Here is a 4,859-nt window from a genome sequence, read left to right as displayed (position 1 = left end):
ACCTAGCCATGCCCCAAGCTCCCGACCTTCCCCCCCCACCCCAATTAAGTCTTAACAAAGGCCTTGATACAGAGGTCTTAGACCCTCCCCAGCATCCCAGAGTGATGGTTTGAGAGCAACTGTCATTGTCCAGGTTTGCCTTCTAACAGGTTTTTTTTTGGGGGGGGGCGGTGAAGAAGGGGTTTAGATTCTCAGGCCTGGAGGATGGTCCAGTCCAAACTGCTCAGGAATTTTCTATACAAACATTTCTATTTATGATTTTAAATACAGCTATTTTTTTCCTTACACTCACACATTCTTCATATTCTCTCTATCACTTCCTCAGTGCCCTGATAGAGTCCTTGGCTCTAGGTAATTATGAGATGATTCCCACTCTGATGTTTTATTGTTTGATGAATGGATGCTTCTGGGGAGCTCCCTCTTCCAAAAGCAGGTCAGCACCTTCTCCAAAGCTGGGTCTTAAGAGAGTTGCCTGGGGTGCATGAGAGTAGTAACCTTTGGGAGACTCTTTTTGTTGGCTGAAAACTCTGCCTAACAGTTAAATTAATTCTGCTCCTACAGAACAGGAAGCAAACGAGCAAAAAAAGCAAATTAAAATCCTATCCCACCACTCAGCTTGGCCTTGGAAATGTCCAATCACCCACATACTATACTTCCCACTTAAAAGGGGAATTGGTAGTACAGTGGTTAGAGTTCTGGGCCTCAAATCAGCAAAACCCCACTTCAAATATGAGTATGTACAGTTATTCTGTGACCCTGGACAAGTCACCCTCTGCTAGCCTCAGTTTCCTTACCTGTAAAAGGAGTATAAGATTTGCTGTTACCTCCAAGTTGGGAATCAAATGAGATCATCATTGGGAAGTGCTTATTGCAGGACCTGGCAAAGAGTAAACCTTAATCTAAGTGTTAGCTGTGAGTGTTACTGACAAGAAAGAGTGATTATATTATGGGGACTGTTACATGATAGTAAAGGATCACTGTTTCTTAAGTGATTTGAGAATTCATCTTTTAGCACCACCAACAAAGTCATCTAGACCATTCAGTCAGGCAGACTGGGATCTGGAGTTCCTGTTAAATCATAATTATATTATAAACTTTTTAGCACAGGGTTTGTAACTGAGTAAGTCCTGTATGCATGTTAACTATTATAATTGAAGACAAGGAAGATGATGGATTTATTATGAAGACTCCCTATTTCCCAAATGATCTGAGAATTCATCTTTTAGCACAACCAAAAAAGTCATCTAAACTGTTCAGTTGAGAATTTTGGGATGTGGTGTCTGTCAAATCTTCCAAGAGATCAACTAGATCTTCCAGGAGGAGATCCGGAAGTCCCTGCTGGACAGTCAGATCTCCTAGGTGGTCAGCCAGATGTCCTTGGGGGGACAGGCAAATGGCCCTGGTGGGCAGTCAGATTTCCCTGTTGGGAACCTTGCAGTCCTTGCTGGGTAGTGAGATTTTCCTGTTGGGCACCTAGCTATATCCTTGCTGAGCTGTCAAATTTCCCTGTTGGGCATCCAGCTGTCTTTGTTGGGCGGACAGGTTTTCCAGGTGGGCACCTAGCTGTCCTTGTTGGGAAGTTGGACTTCCCAGGTGGGCAACCTATGCTGTCTTATCCTTCCTTATCCTTGCTGTCTTCCTTATTAGGGAGGCAGTCACTGTGGTTAATAAACACTCCTATCAAATTATAATTGTCATTACTGTCCTGTTATTTCTTGGATGTCCACAACAGGATAGAAAGTGGGAGAGAATAGAGTACTGCTAGTTTAAAATAAAACAAACTCTGGAGGTGGGGAGGCTACAGATGTAGTCCACTCTGAGTCCGTGTGCTTCAGGCTTTCCAGTGCATTCACTTATTGATTCCTGTGAATTCTGGTAATAGTGTGAGCAAGCACAAATTAGGGCTCTGAGTAGTCAGGTGATTATTGTTGACAAAGGTCCTTGTTTCAAGTTTTAGAAGTACCAGGACAAGAATCACAACACAGTAGAAAAATTTTCAGCAGTTAGGAAAAGTCTCAGCAAAATCGCTGCCTGAATAGGAAGCATTAGACATCATGGGATCAATCTGGATAGAGGTTTCCCTCGTGCCACTTAGGACAAGACTATTCAGGGTACCCTTAAATATGCTATATCATATAATAGGAGATACAGTCATTTATTATAAGTAGCAGTTCTGCCTACTGAGTAACAAGAATATGTTGTTGAAATGACTGCTATTCTAGCAGAAAATGAGAATAAGATCTTTTGCTTGTTTTTTTGTTTGTTTTGGATAAAGTCATCTTTGACTTAAGTAGATGACTTAGGTCCTGGCTTCCCCCCAGTTCTAGAACTTACCCAATCATGGCAGCATAAAAATGGTCTCCTCCAAGAGCACTGCAGATAAAAGGGAGTACAACTTTGTTCTGCCTAACTCTTGTCCTTGAACTCCATCCCCCCACCCAAATTGATCTGAGTGTTAGGGCAAACCCATAGAGGGCTGTTTTTTTTTACTGTTTAACTAGTGCAGCTTAAGTTGCCTATAGAATGTCATGATATGCTGAATTTAGACTGCTGTTCTTTGACTGGATTTGTCCCACTTTAGGTGATGGAGAATATTCTAACTCTTAAAAGTAGCAGGTACCCAAAACTGTGGTCATGATGTAGCAAGTTTCCTCTTTAGGGATAGTGTCCCAGGGTTCTCTATTGCTGAGTAATTTTGCTTTGGACTGGTCAATGCAAAGGGTTTTCCTTGACTTCTTCAAAAATAATTATATCTTGGGAGGATGGTCTCATGGTTTTCTCCATCTAGCAATAAGCCAGGTGGTCACCCCAGAGGTCCAAGCCCAAAAGGCTACACCACTTAATTATTCCTTGTCCTAAATCTTAAGTATCCTTTAAGTATCTTAAGTATTCTTTCTAGTGTGAGTGAATGGGGGGGGGAGGGGAATGGTGATGAGGTGCAGGCTCTGGGAACCCCCTTGGGCTCTCCTTGAATTTTTGAAGTATAGGCTCTGAGAACCCCTCCCTTGAACTCTGATTAAATCATCCCATTTGATGAGGCATTTGTATGAGGCCATAGGCCTTACTTGTGGCTGAGTCCAAATCTCTGTTACTAGACTTTCCACCCTTGAGCATATGAACATAGCAATCCATCCTTGAACTGGCCTAGCCCACCATTGTCTGTCGTTTCTAGGTAGCCTCCAGCACTCTAAGGTTTTTCAAAGAAAGCATTCTCTTCACAACAGCCTTGTGAGGTAGGTAGTGTTCTATCATTTTCCCCACAAATGAGGAAGCTAGGATCTCTTAGTTAGTGACCTTCCCAGGGTCACATAGCCAGAAACTAACAGAACCAGAATCTGAACCCATGACTTCTGATTTGAAAACTAGCACTTTGCCCAAGATGCCTTTTTAAAGCATCAGTACTAAAATTCCATAAGTACCTGAAGCATATACATATTATGTAGTTTAGTTAGATGTATGTATGTATATTTACATTCTGAGTCCCAATAGAATGTAACTCCTTGAAAGTAGAGACTGCTTTGTTTCTTTTCTTTGAAATCCTAGCACCTAGAACAGCACCAGGTTCATAGTAGGCATTTTGATAAATGCTTATTGAATGAATGTATGAATATTCATACTCTGTGGAAAATAATCCTCTTTCTAATTTAAAAAAAAATTGAGTTAGAAACATTTCAACATAGCATTATATTATACTATTAAACATCGGGGACAAGAAGCAACTGGGAAGTTGTTTTCTTAGTTTAAAACTTTTAAAAGGTATCTAAATATTTCTTATTTTTGTTTTTTTGCCGTTCCTGAAATTTCATTGGTATGAGAATCCCGGTGATATAATTCTCTTTACCAACACGGGTTGGGATGTACTCTGCAGTTCACAGGTTCAGATCATTGCCTAATGCACTGAGAGCTACTTGCCCTCGGCTCACAAAGTCAGGAAATGTTAGAAAGGCAAGGCTTGAACCCAAGCCTCCCTTACTCGCTCTCTATACACTAAGCCAGATATAACCCACTCATGGCAGCAGCTAAGTAAAAAACTGCCCAGTCCTGCGAACCAGATTAAAAATGTAATGGGGAATTATTTAACAAAAAATAAAAATATAATACAACACAGATGATAATGTTAATTTGTGGTGTTCTAAGTCAATAGGTGGCTCTATGTGCTTGATATCACTGTGACAAAGTCAAACTCTTTCAAATATTGTTACAATAATTTAAAAGAACTTGGTCACCTCCCCATTTCTCAAATGGCATATGTTGTATTTTAGGGGACAGGGGGTTAAAGAGAGGGAAGACAGAAAAATTTCACAATGAAATTTTGATACTCCATAGTTAGACTTGAAAGAAGATAAAATAAGTAACAAATCAACTCTGAACTTTCAGTATCTAAGGAGCTGAAGGACATCATTCAAGAGAAATTTCAATGTTTTTACACAGTGATTAAATTATTAAACTGAATAATTAGGCAAGAAAATAAAAAAAAACATTTTCTAATCATTAAAACACTGGTCTTGAGTTCAGTGATTTTAATTTAGGCTTTCAAAGACTTTGCTGTGGATGTAATGGTATGATCTGATTTCTAGGTGATCCACTTGATTATAGATGTGATAGAATAATATTTCTAGGTGATCCACTCTGGATTACAGATGTGATGGAATGATCAGATTTCTAGGTGATCCACTTTAGATTATAGATGTTTTCTTGGGATGTCAGATCCAGAATAGAACATACTGAACATGGCTTTGCTGGTTTGTTTTCCATGGCAGGTTGTAGGGAGGAGTTGTTAGCACCAGGACCAAGGAAAGCAAAGAATCTTCCATCCAACAAGAAGAACCAAGACCAAAAGAATCAATAGTAGGATGAGA

The sequence above is a fragment of the Petaurus breviceps genome, unplaced genomic scaffold (assembly GCF_028583685.1).
Source record: "Petaurus breviceps papuanus isolate PSGF00001 unplaced genomic scaffold, PetGlider_PUasm1.0 98, whole genome shotgun sequence".
Classification (NCBI taxonomy): domain Eukaryota; kingdom Metazoa; phylum Chordata; class Mammalia; order Diprotodontia; family Petauridae; genus Petaurus; species Petaurus breviceps.
Note: the sequence above shows the minus strand (reverse complement) of the source record.